Source organism: Fundulus heteroclitus, unplaced genomic scaffold (assembly GCF_011125445.2).
Source record: "Fundulus heteroclitus isolate FHET01 unplaced genomic scaffold, MU-UCD_Fhet_4.1 scaffold_37, whole genome shotgun sequence".
In the NCBI taxonomy this organism is placed as follows: domain Eukaryota; kingdom Metazoa; phylum Chordata; class Actinopteri; order Cyprinodontiformes; family Fundulidae; genus Fundulus; species Fundulus heteroclitus.
The window spans coordinates 2,780,952-2,794,944 of record NW_023396781.1 but is presented as its reverse complement, the minus strand read 5'-3'; the positions used below and the strand labels follow the sequence as shown (position 1 = coordinate 2,794,944).

General features: G+C 40.8%; 2 long non-coding RNA genes across 3 annotated transcripts; both read left to right on the top strand.

Annotated features, from left to right (window-relative positions):
* The first annotated feature begins 6,254 nt into the window (after window positions 1–6,254).
* Window positions 6,255–8,182, top strand: LOC118560043. The gene is made up of 2 exons (XR_004929031.1): window positions 6,255–7,407; window positions 7,683–8,182. It is a non-coding gene; the product is annotated as an uncharacterized LOC118560043 (long non-coding RNA).
* Window positions 8,183–11,365: 3,183 nt separating this feature from the next.
* Window positions 11,366–13,770, top strand: LOC118560039. Of its 2 annotated transcripts, none has more exons than XR_004929025.1 (6): window positions 11,366–11,595; window positions 12,330–12,644; window positions 12,798–12,899; window positions 12,981–13,187; window positions 13,365–13,614; window positions 13,706–13,770. It is a non-coding gene; the product is annotated as an uncharacterized LOC118560039 (long non-coding RNA). The 2 variants fall into 2 exon arrangements; XR_004929024.1 differs by having other exon boundaries at window positions 11,367–11,595; window positions 12,747–12,899.
* Window positions 13,771–13,993: the final 223 nt, after the last annotated feature.

The window sequence follows — 13,993 nt, the reverse complement described above, 5'->3', positions numbered from 1 at the left end:
CTGCTCCTAGTCCGTCAGTTCCAGCAGAAACTTCAACCGCATGTACCTCTTGTGGTTCCAGGTATGCTGATAAGCCAGTCCTCACATCACCAATAGCCAATACATACCCGCTTAAAGTCTCCACGAATGCTTTGATCCAAAGGTGCGCCCCTTTTCTGGAATCAGGGAACATGTGCCTCAGATGAACATTGTCAGCACATGAAAGAGGGCTGTAACCAGCTGCATTCTCCTGTCCTGTAGCACTGTGAGTCTGAAACAATGGCAGTTGCACACTTTGTTTCGTTGCAGGTAAAGAAAGATCAGTTTTGTTAGAATGCAGATTATATCTGGGACCCTTTTCCTCCCTGTATTCGCGTGTGTCATCGAATTTCATAACATCTGTGTCATCTGATTCTGCAGTTTTAAGAGCGTGTCTTACCACTTGTTCTATCGCAACCTGTAGCTGGTCTCGTTTGTGTCCCTCTAACCTACTTTTTCCATGTATCGGTCTTGCGTCACAGCTTACCTGTCCCCCACATAACTCTATACCAGGCACCTGCACCGAAGGGTCTGATGAAGTCACCACACTCCTGGCCTTGGATAACAGTTCTGCACTATCACCACACAGATTGTTTTGCATAACAGCGGCTGCACCAGAAGCAGACATCTCTGGAATAACAGGAGCTGTGTACTTATCTTCTTGTTTGAAAGAAGATGATTCCCTTACCCCCTGCAGATTTTCACTCTCTTGTTGTTTGTCGAGGCCTGAGAAGCAAATGCTGAAATAATGTTCAGTTAGTTTTATCAAGCCTGCTATTTTGATTTCCTCTTTTTGGCATTTTTCTCTAGCAAACTCACCTGCATCAGCCGTTTCTACTTGTGCTTGGGCTAGTCTATTTTTTAACATTTGCAAATAGTAAGTGCACATTTGGGCATCGGGTGGAGGTCCTTCTGTATCGCCAAAAACCCGTCTCCCCTCATTTTTTCACACCACTCCTCAGATTGTTTTAAATGGTTTTCAGCATCTTTGTGTGGAAAGCTTGCCATTATGCTCCCTTTTCCTGTCTCCAGCAGTGTTCCTAAAGAACACCCCTGGAGCTCATTTTCTGCCTGATTCTCAGCCATTCCAGCACTCACACGTTTTGGCCAACCTGCTGGGACAGCACGGCAATTTCAATGAGCCAGTGTACTCAGGATGAGCAGGTTATATGTCACCTAAACAGGTGCACCCTTACCCTTCACTTCCAAAGGCTCAATGTAGTAACGTGTCTCACACACCCACACACACACACTCACACTCACACTCACACTCTCTGGCCAATCTTTAGTTAACTCAGTAGGTACCTCCGGTCTCAATCTCATACGCGCTCGTTTTTCGAAAAAGGCTGCTTTTATATTACCGCAAAAACGAAGATTTTTATGTTCGTCCTCGCGGAAAATAAGGCAGCTCTAAACCCACATTTTCTAGGCTACACAATGTTTAAGAAGCCACGCGTAACGGCGTGCCTGTCAGAATGGCCGCTTTTATGCTACACACAGAGGAACACGTATTTTCCTCTGTGCCTAACAAGGGGACCTTTTAAACCCTAAATTCTCAAGGTACACAGTATTTTCAGAAGCCTGGCCAAGGCTTCCCGGACTTTCACCTCTGTGACCGCACGCAAATCCCAAGTTCTTATTGACACGTTTGCAAACAATTATCCTCAAACCTTTCTCTGCCTTTAGAAATACAAAAAGTCGGCCCTCCAGGAAGAAAAAGACACTAGGAGATGAATGAAATCTCCTTACCTTTTGTGCGGCCGCAGGCTGTGTGTTTTTCTTCTGGAATGACGTCCTGGCCGGAAAACGGAAGGTGGTACGCCGCCTTTTGGGTCCGGGCGGAAACACCAATTTGTTAATGTTTCACCGTGCCGTGTCTACGGTGAAGCACCCTCGGTGGACCCAGTTCGTTTTACCCAGTCAGGCGACCCCCACTTACTTTACTACCTTGAATGTAGGACGCATAAAACAGACAAGTATGCTTTTAGTTATATTTTATCTAGGTAATGACAGAGAAATAGTTACAGTCACACCAGCGCTGATGGGCCCCTGATCGGCAGGAGGCCTCGAGTGCTCATCACACAAACATTATAAAGGGATCTCAGGACACACCCATACAAGGGTGGTACACATCCAAACTGTGACATCAGCAGGGAAGCTGTGTCACCTCCGGGGTGGTATCTGATAGATATATGCCAATCTTTTGGGTCAGTGCCATCTAAGTGTGCCATGCAGTTCTGGGATAAACAGCTCGTTCCACTTGACCTTGTTGATATCCTAACAAGACGTTGTAGTTAAGGCCCATTCATACCTCACGTAAAAGACTGATACGGATACGTGTGGAGTGTTTCATACGTTCTAACCGTCGATTTCATCCGTATTTTGACACGAAAATTGGGAGTTTACGATTACGGAAGAAACGGATCAATACGGAGCAATACTACCGGAAACGGTGGGGGTGCTATTGAGTTTGTAGTACAAAATGTCAACAATAACACGAAGAAGGTTAGAATTCTGGGCTTTAAACAATGGCGGGATTCGAGGAACGACTTGTGGAGCTTGTCCGCAACTACCTATACATATGATGTGTCGTGTCTGGGGCACAGGGACAAACAGAAAGTTTACTTACGGAGCAAATACAACAAAATCACGTCTTGGACCGTCGCCATGTTTGATCAGTGACGAATCATTGGCGCCCAGCACTGCCACCTAGAGGAAATATTGGTTATTGCGCACCTCAACATACGGAGGTATGAAGGAGTCAACGGATAGAATGTACAGACAGAAATACGGACATGTAGGCCAAACGTAGGGTATGAATGGGCCTATATATGAGGTAAAGTTACAGCAGCGACTGAACAGCTGTCGGAGTCAGAATAAATGTGGGTCACTGTTATTTTAGCTGGTGTGGACGTCTGCATCTGAGCCTCATAGTCAGGGTCATGATTGGGAGTTTGTTTGTACCACATAGTGATGTACAGGTCTTGGTCTGATATTTTATGCTGTACATGAGGAATTAGTCTCCTGCCTTCTGCTAATAGAGCATCTGCTGTGTTATGTGGGGGTTTATTTGGAATGTCCAGAGTGTAATACAAGTTAGGAGGACCAACCCCTTGGAACAGGGGCGCCACCAGGGTGTGGCCAGGGGTGGCCATGGCCTCCCCATGCCATATCCTAGCCACCCCATTGGCCAGCACTATCAGTTTAGCATTTCATCCCATTATGCACAGCCAGCAAAGCAGCAACTGTTCTTGACCTTCTATCATGCTTTTATTTGTATCTGCCAGTATCTACTTTCTCCTAGTAATTATTGTGTTTTTCAATAAATGAATACATGTACACCTTATTCCTAATATAATTACACAATAACAAGGAATTGTTGTTCAACCCAAAATGTTAACTGTACTCTTATTGGTCTATGCATGTCAGATCATTAGTAACAATAAAAATCAAACAATAAACCAAAAGATATTAGTAGGCTTTTACTTAAGTTTTTAAATTAGTTTTCTACAGGCAGCATTACTACAACAGTAGAAAAAAATTCTGAAATTATGGCTTTCAGTTTCAGTGTGCCACCCAAGCTTTTAAATGGTCCCATCTGCCCCCCCCTCCACCCCTACGAAGCGTTTCTGGAGGCGCCACTGCCTTTGAGGACATAATTCAATTCAATTCAATTTATTTATATAGCGCCAAATCATGAAACATGTCATCTCAAGGCACTTTACAAAATCAAGTTCAATCATATTATACAGATTGGGTCAGATTATACAGATTGGTCAAAAATGTCCTATATAAGGAAACCAGTTGATTGCATCAAAGTCCCGACAAGCAGCATTCACTCCTGGGGAACCGTAGAGCCACATGGAGAGTCGTCTGCATTGTACATGGCTTTGCTGCAGTCCCTCATACTGAGCAAGGATGAAGCGACAGTGGGAAGAAAAACTCCCCATTAACGGGAAGGAAAACCTCCGGCAGAACCGGGCTCAGTATGAACGGTCATCTGCCTCGACCGACTGGGGTTACAGAAGACAGAGCAGAGACACAACAAGAGAGACAAAAAAGCACAGAAGCACACATTGATCTAGTAATCTGTTCTACATTAAATGGTAATAGCGGGTGAGCCGTCTCCTCTGGATGATGTCACAGTTAACAGAACGCCAGACCAGGTGTACCTATAAGAGTCCTCTTGCTGCAGATCCTTTTTTCTTTTTACAATAATTTCTCCCTGAGAACCGGGAATCAGGGCTAATCCCAGACAGAGCAGGCCATCACAACCCAAAAGATAATTTTTTTTATTTTTTTTGTTTCTCGCTATTTTCTTTGCATGCAAAGCCTAGTCGGTGTATTCATCTAGAGTTTTATTTCCTAGTCCCACACAATGTTTTTCCACCCAGTTTCTAATGTTCCCTCTGGCCACTGCATGTAAAGCATTCTTTAGCTGTTGCTGATAAGTACTGTTATTATCCGCAGAAACCTCCAAACTACTGTGTAATCTGAACGCCAGAGTCATCCTGACTCTGTATTCATCAAAAAGCTCACTATCTCCCTGTTTTATGTGGCCTATTTCAGTGTAGTTTGTTTTTTTCCTGAAATCTGCCCCTCACTCTTCGGCCCAACTCTAGTTACCAAGTCAGCAGCATCATGAGTTTACAGCTACACCTCCTGTATCCAGAGCAGTGACGTGGGGTAGGGTTCATAGCTGGTGAGGCACTGACGTCATCAGAGTCAGATTTACAAATATACTCTACAGAGTAGACTTATTGCAAAGTGGTGAAGGAGACTGATTGAGCCAAATCAAATCACCAAGAGACATGGAAAAAATATTGATTCTTTGATGAAAAAAATAATAAAAATAAATTATTTGTCATTTGATTGGTAACAGTTTATGAGTTATGATGGATTTCTGCATTAGTAACACATTTAAAAACTATAACCCACATTACGCACATTTCATTACGAAAACAAAACATGAATAATTATCGCTGTCTAACCTCTGCTTATAAATGAAGTCCGCTCTTTCTGAACGAAAATATTGGTCACTTTCTGGTAAAAGTTCTCTTTATCTTCTTCAGTTTTAAAAGTCTCTCAGTCTCAATGGAGCTCACTGCCAGGGAGAAAAGCCTTACTTGATCAGTCCCGTTTCCGGCTGTATGTTTAAAGTCTTTTTAGTGCTTCACTTGTTTAGCATAACTCACTAATAAAACATCCATAACTTGCTGTCACTCTATAGTTCTGGGATCAGGAGCGGTGCTCCTTGAGCACCCCCTGCCTAGAGGCAAAGGAACTACCGGCCTCACCTACAGCCAGTTCTTTGCCGGTTATGATCGCCCAGCAGCACGAAAACATGTTACCTGCACACAGTTTGATGACCAAAACACAATTCGTAATCCACATACATTAAATTGTGGAAAATCAGTTTATAACTGTTTGAACGATTGAATTTATGATCTAGAGACTATGGTCATGAGCTTTGGGTCGTGACCGAAAGAACGAGATCCTGGATACATAGCGGCCGAAATGACTTTTCTCTGTAATGTGTCTGGACTCTCCCTCAGAGATAGGGTGAGGAGCTCAGTCATCCGGGGAGGACTCAGAGTAGAGCCGCTGCTGCTCCACGTCGAGAGGAGCCAGTTGAAGTGGTTCGGACATCTGGGGTCCAGGATGCCTCCTGGACGCCTCCCTGGTGAGGTGTTCTGTGCACGTCCCACCGGGAGGAGGCCCAGGTGAAGACCCAGGACACGCTGGAGGGACTATGTCTCTCGGCTGGCCTGGGAACGCCTTCGGTTTCCCCCAGAGGAGCTGGCTCAAGTGGCTGGGGAGAGGGACGTCTGGGCCTCCCTACTGAAGCTGCTACCCCCGCGACCCGACCCCGGATAAGCGGAAGACGACAGATGGACGGATCTAGAGACAGGAAGATGCATTCACAGAATGGAAGCCAGCGCAGTTAACATGGGATTGCGCAATCCCAGGGGAGGCCAAGATCGCTGTGGCCTCACCGGCTTCGCTATCAAGAGCCACCAAGGATTTACATGAAAAATATTGTTGGGGCGTTTGTGTCCAAACTCAAAATAAAGGCGTAACTTGTAAAGTTGAATTTGTGACTTACAGCAGCAGATTCGTGCAGTTGTACTCATTATGTATGTATTTGTGTTAAGGAAAAAAAACATAAAAAATTTTTTTTTTTGAAGATTTTAATACGTGTTTGAATTTGTTTTGCACCATTTGTTTTAGACCAACTGTAGCAGAACTGAATGACAGACATTTATGATGTGCAACTCACAGAACACAATTTGTGTACTTGTACTCAAGAATTTGAAGAGGTGTAACTTTATTTTGTACTTGTGACAGATTTAAAAAAATCTACAATTACAAAACACCAAAGTTACAATGCACAAGTAGTTTTCCAACAATAGTTCTGGACCATTTGGAGCAAAACTGAGAATGTAAGAGGTTTTTGATGTGCAACTCACAGAACACAATTTGTGTACTTGTACTTAAAATTTGTACAGGTGTAAAAAAAATTGTACTTGTAATTTTTTTTTTATTTCTACAAATACAAAACTTAGGATTTAACTCCCTCTACAACTTCAAATTCTCGCTTACAATGCACAAATCCTATAGGGTTATTCGCGAAGCCTTTGCGTGACGTCACTCGTAACGTCAGCGCGCTGACTGGTTGGCAAAACATGGCGGATAGTGTAAACAGGACGAACTCGAGCGAATATCTTGTGCCTTTCCCCGCGTATGCAAACTCCCTACCGTCAGATGTGAAAGAGAGATATAAGATAAAGTTATTGTACAACGCTGGTACGTGTTCCTTGCCCGATCCATATAGTTTAACGGAACAATGGAGCAATGGCGACATTTACCTATATCTGATCGATACGCCATCCATTTTCACCAAAGAATCGATGAAAGCCTACAAATGATTGGAAGCATACAAGTAAGCAATAATAAAGCTTTATTTTTGTTTATAATTTTAATTATGTTGAGAAAAATATTATATTAACGTTTTACTTACGTGTAAAGGTGACGTTCTCTGTAAACAAAGATCACGTGATACATAGTGATAGTTTCTCGCTCTCTCTCTTTGTATTGTATGTCATATGTAAAGAAACTTAGAGGTTTTATAAATTACTGTGTAAAGAGCATTATTAAATAATGATTGATTCTTAAAATTATTCACTATTAATTTATTTGTAGGTATGTTTTAAGTGGACATGTACAGGAGGTATTGTCACACCAAATTGATCCAAGCTGCCCCTACATTGCTCTGAAGACCAAGGTTACTCCATCCCAGAGAATACGAGACAATCCACATGAACCATGGGTTTATTTAGAGAAATCTAGTGGAACTGTCTACTGTGCACATTGTACATGCATGGCTGGGTAAATATTTTTAATATCTACTGTGAAATTATGATCACTTTTTTTTTTAATCACAATTTCCTATCGATCAGCAATACCTCTTTTCGAAAAGAGGTAAGCAAATTATAACTGTTATGAGCTTATTGATTCTTTTGAGTTATAGACATTAAATAATAATTTGTCCTTGTTAATGCCATTTAATTCCTACTGTCTGACCTAACAGTTATTAATAAGACATATTTTACAAATATATTTTAAGAAATTGTGTTTAATATTACATTTATAATTTTTTCTAGGTAACCCTAGCCACCATCACTGGAATATTCAGTGAAATTAAAGGAAGACGTACTAAGGAAATAGATTCTATTCATGCACATGGTACAGCCCAACTTCCTCCACAAAGTGTTCTGGATAGCCTTTATTCCATTGCACCCAATGCAGCTTTCTTCACCTCTGTTAACGTGTTGTCAACACAATTCGTGTTGACAACCAAGAACTGGATAGTAATGAAAAAAAAAACCTGGTGCATTTGTAATGAACCTGAATATGGACGAATGATTAAATGTGATGGTGAGTTATGTCCGTAAGAATGGTTCCACTATAAATGTGTGAACATTCGTCGAAAACCCTGTGGTCAGTGGTTTTGTGCAAGTTGTGAACCATGATGAGTCACTGAGGACAGCATGAATCTATTCCAAACTGGATCTTTAGTTCAAATACCAGAATTGAAGGACATTTTGAACTACTTGCATTTTTATTCACTTTGTAAATAAATTGAATACATAAATATTTAAAATAAGTTGTTTTTATTGTGAAATTTTGTTTTTAATTCCAGTTGTACACTTATATTAAATGGAAAAGAAAACTTAAAATACAGGTAAAGGAAAAAATACCATTTCAAATTCAGTTTAAAAATTTTACACACAAAAAATAGTTAAAATAAAATAATTTCAAACAAACATGTCACTTCTTGAGTGAGAGAATTTTCTCATTTACATAACTAGTTTAGGTTGCAGGTTGCAGAGCGCAGAACAAATGATAACACTGTCGGCATGTGGGACCATGTGCATTGTCATATTCGAACTCAAGATGTTAAAGTTCTTTAGTCTCTCTATAGCTCTCTCAACATGAATGCGCACATGAGCAATCCTGCGAGACAGTTCAACCTCTTTAGCAGATAATTGGGCCTTTCCCTTGGTAAATGAAGGTATAACAAGTGTTGCACCACGGTTGGCCAAGTCTTCTGAAATTAAAAACCCCCGATCTGCCAAAACCTGGTCACCATACTGAATGTTGTCCAGAAATCCACATCTGAATGTGATCACTTTGTCTGATGTTCTCCCACCAAATGCTTTTGATACAAAAGAAATGGCCCCTGTTGGTGTTATAGAAATCAAAAACTTTATGGTGTTATTATGTTTATAGTTAGACCATGTCTGTGCTCTAGCTGTTAGCTTTCCAAGTCTCTGAATAAAGACTTCAAAACAGTCAATGATGCTGGAACACCTTGGGTATGAGACCTTGAATATGTGTGGCATATTTGCAATCAGGTACTCTCTCTCTGGCCACTGAATAAGGAAACAAAATTTTCTAGCAAGTCTTGGAAGTCCTTGATTAAGAACGTCCGAAATTGTGGTCAGTGAAACATTAAACCGATAGGCTAGATCCTGATGCTGCAGATTTAACCTTAGCTTCATAAGAACACACAATAGAACACTCTTAGATGACATGACTCTGCTTGTAGGTAACACACATTCCACAAATGAAAGCAGCCACAAGAATATTGCCACAGATGGAATGCCAGTGTGAAATTGCAGCGTTCTATCACTTTCTATCACTTGTTGTTCTAAATGTTGCTTGTTCAATAAGGTTGACAAATGCAAATTTTCCTCTTGAAGTCATCCTAACTCTGCATAGAGCTGCTGAGTTTCTTTCTGTAGGTCACAAATTTTCTGCACACAAGAATCATGAATTGATGTTGACGGATCTGTAATAAATAAATAAATAAATAATGTTACATGAGAATCATAATATCACATCAAAGATCACACTTTTGTAAAGTACTGAATACAAATATTCTAATTTTAAAGAATCAAGGAAGAAAATAAATTAACTGTGACAACCTGAAAAGTCTTTTTCTGGGGAAGCTGATCTCTTTTCCTGCCTGGCCAGGTCTAAAAGAACTGATGCTGCCTCCACATGCTGCTTTCTGATTTCTCACTTTTCTGCCCTTAGAAATCTGGACTGTCTTTGTCAACTATCTATCTGTCTCCTTGCCTCATTATAGCCCAAGTTGATGGAGGGCACATAGTCTGGATTTGACAAGTCATTGCTCTTGGCACCTAAAATGTTGAATTGACATTTTACATTGGCACAAAACCAGTCATCATTAATTGCATTAATATAATTTAGTGGCATAGTCACTGATGAGAAAGGGGGCTCAGACAGAAAAAAACCCCAAAAACAAACGTACTGTTAGGGGTAATCTGGTGATTTTACCAGAAAAATAAATCTTGTATGCTTAATCTAACTAAATTAATAAACCAACCCTTCAATCCCATTCATAGTCATAGAGCTACATGTACTCATATTCAGTGTGCTCTTTATAGTTATTTTTAAACCAATACGTTACAGATATGTTTAAGACACATCTTAAAAGAAAACCTTACCTGTCACAAAATACAGATGACAAACTCGGTCATGATCTGCCAGCTCCCACGGTTGACGCTTTATCGCCGCGATCCATAGCTTTGTTCTTTGATCTGGTTTCTTTGGGAAACCGGTAAAAACTTTTATGATTGTGCTTGTTGAATCTATTAGAACAGCCAATCACGCAGCACGAGACAACCATGACTAACCTTAGTTGTTATCACCGCAGGCGGCCATTTCTTGTTTTTCTGCCAGCCAGTTAGTCACGTGACAGATTTGTGACGTCATGGCGAATAAGCTATTGGAACAAGATTACCTTCATATATATGGAGGACCAATCCTGCCATAATTAAAAATGCACACAGAAATAAATGAAGGACTTAATAATATAAAATGGCTTAAGAAAAGTGGCTAATAATATGAATTTGTGTGCCATTTAATGTGACAAAATAATAAAAATAAGATATTTCTTCAACAATTCATCAATTATTCATCAAAAAATATATATTTTAACTTACACTTTTATTTTTACTTTTATTCTTGCTTTTATGCTGACTTATTTTTAACCCTTGTATTTCTGAAACAATCATTTATTTCTGCCTCTAACATTCCTAGCTGTTTTTTTACCCAAAGGATTTACACCTGCCCTTTTATTTCCTTTTCCCCTTTTTCCACTTTGTGTATTTCTAGTTCTTGTATTTAAAGCAACATTTTTAAAGCATGTTTTTACTCCACCATAAATATTTCTTTCTATTTTATTTTAACCTTGTATTTCTGAAACATATATTTATTTCTGCCTCTAACTTTTCTAGCTGTTTTTTTACCCAAAGGATTTACGCCTGCCCTTTTATTTCCTTTTCCCCTTTTTCCACTTCGTGTATTTCTACTTCTTGTTTTTAAAGCAACATTTCTAAAGCATGTTTTTCCTCCACCATAAATATTTCTTTCTATTTTATTTTAAACTTATATTTCTGAAACAATCATTTATTTCTGCCTCTAACTTTTCTAACTGTTTTTTTACCAACCCAATTTTTGCCTGCCCTTTTTATTTCCTTCTCCCCTTTTTCCACTTCGTGTATTTCTACTTGGTGTTTTTTTACTTCCTCTTTTTCCACTTTGTTTATTTCTACTTGGTGTTTTTTTACTTCCTCTTTTTCCACTTTGTGTATTTCTACTTTGTGTTTTTTTACTTCTTCTTTTTCCACTTCGTGTATTTCCACTTCATGTATTTCTACTTGGTGTTTTTTTACCTCCTCTTTTTCCACTTCGTGTATTTGTGCTTCGTGTTTTATTACTTCCTCTTTTTCCGCTTGGTCTGACTGCAGCTGTTAATGTTAATACGATGGCAGGGAGGGAGGGGGGAGAGGGGGGCGGTGTCACCGGCAAAGCTTCACAACCAGAGCCATAGAGCTAAAAAGAGTCGCGACACTCCCATTGGACTGCGTTGTACGCTGTTTGCCGCCCACTTCCGGGGTATGCAGCCTCGCATAGTTCCAAAAAGCCATTCTATGGCGTCGGACATCATTCACTTCCATTGCTGACTCTCGAGTAACTTCTGAGGTAAGTTGATTAAATAGCTACCTGTTTTGAATTGTCAACTGTCTATATTGTATCATAGGCCATTTATGATGCATATTCTGATCTTTTGTTGTATGTACACAGCGTAATTATATATATATATTTTTTTATCTTGGTAGACAACCGATTGCCTGCTAGTTTGTTAGCTTGACTTGTCTTCTGTGAAGGTAACGTTATATCCAGGCCTAAGTTGATTAAATAGCTACCTCTTTTGAATTGTCAACTCTGTATATTATATAATTAGGCCCTTTATGGTGCATATGCTTATATTTATTTGTACGTGCACAGTGCAATTTATAAATATATTCTTAACTTGGTAGACAACCGATTTTCAGTCATTGCCTGCTACTTTTATCTCGATTTTGCCAGCTGTGAAGAAGGTATCGCTACACCAGAAATTACGAAGTTCATTAGTGAATCTCTGACATCTTTTATTAAGTAAGTTATTGATGTTAGATTACTAGGATCATCAAGGTTGACTAGGACGTTTTTTAGGTTGTATCTGCTGAACCTGGCGGTGTTGAGTACTGTGTATCTGATGCTAGTAGAAATAAGGTTTGTTTAATCACACCCTTGAAAGGGCTGTTTAGTTGTATTGCATGTAGGAATACAAATTATTCCACACAAAAAAATATCATAAGCCATAATAAGCTTTAAAATGTTTATTACTCAGACAGTAGTGTGACTAATTTGTTTCCCAAACACTGCTGCTGCAGGCGGCTGCTGCTGGAGGCGATGACTGCTTGAGCTGGCTGATGTTGGCGAAGGATGGTGATGGCGGCTGCTGCTTGTGACGGCTGCTGATAATGTTGGCCTCTGCTGGCGCTGGCAGCTGGTGGCGGCTGCTGATAATGCTGGAATAAGAGGAGACTGGAGGCTGTGGAGACTGCGGACGGTGTGCCGGGAATGGAGTGGCCGAGTACATCCATGGCAACCAGTAAGGTGTTCGGCAGTGGCCTAGATGGTATGACCTTAGGTGAGGAGGTCTGCTGTGTGGAAATCGCCTTCTTGGTCTGACTCTTGCTGCCAAGGTACCCCTTATTACGGCTGTTTGCCTTCCTCTCAGCTCCGATGCACTTTGAGAGAATCCTTAACCTCAGCCTGATATATGTTGAAAGGATTTTTTTTTTCAGCTCATGGCATGAGGGAAGGTTGCTGTCCAGACTCATGGCCTCTCTTTCCAGCTGTTCCACTACGTTGGAGGATTCCATAAGGGAATCACTCGTCTTGGAACGGAAGAGCTGCTCCACGTACTGCAGGAGAGTGAACAGCTCATCGGATGGCCGGTATAATGCACCCCTTTTAAATTCCTTTAACTGTAGTAAAACAGCTTTCTCACTTGTTGTGTTGGTTACTTTTTCAACCAGTGCACATTGGCAATCCTCACAGAGCGAGAAGCTGATGACCCTCTTTGCTACGTATCCTGCCAGATGGTAGAGGACACAAGACTCGGTCTTTGTGAGGTCAGGTGGTGATGGGTCTACCAGCTGCTCCACTCTCACAACCTCAGAAGCACTGCAGTTGCTGTTCTTGTTGTCCAAGAAGTCCGCCAAGTGGTCTGATGCATCATCCAGGTAACTGCCAGTATGCGTTGTCGAGAGGAACTGCCCTACAGTGACAGCCCATAGTGCATAGTGGAACTCCACAGGTGTCGGGACTGAGTTCCTCTGACGTATGCAAAAAAAAGTATTTTCTAGGCAGTCCTGAGTGAACCGGCTTGTTAGGACAAATTTGTGCCCCTGTCTCAACAGATCTTCCTGGATCTCCAGGATCCTTGTTGTGGCCATCATCAGTCCTATCTGCGACATTATAATATGCTGTGAATGGTTTGCCCTATATATAGTGTTACCTGCTGTGTCCATTGTTGAATATATTGTCGCCCTATTTCGATTCATCTGCTTTTTAGTGTCCAGGACTCAGATGAAGAGGATGTTAGTATGCGTTGTCGAGAGGAACTGCCCTACAGTGACTGGCCATAGTGCATACTGGAACTCCACAGATGTGAGTCTGATGTATGCAAGAGAAAGTATTTTTCTAGGCAGTCCTGAATAAACTGGCTTTAATGAACATATTTGTGCCCCTGTCTCAACAGATCTTGCTGGACCAGCAGTATCGTTTTTGTGGCCATCACAGGTTTCAGTGGAGCGCCCGCCCCCCCCCCCAAAAAAAATGGTTACGATACCTGTTCTTAACGCCTCTTTATACATTTGTTGTTCTTGTTCACACATACTGTACATATGTTTGTTGATATTATTCATGCTTGTTCCCATTTTTTTTTCCACATTGTTCATTTTTATCTTATGCCAGATACCTTTTATTATTAATGTTGTCCTTCCTTTCAGCCCTGATGCACTCTGAAGCCTGATGTATGTGGAGGATT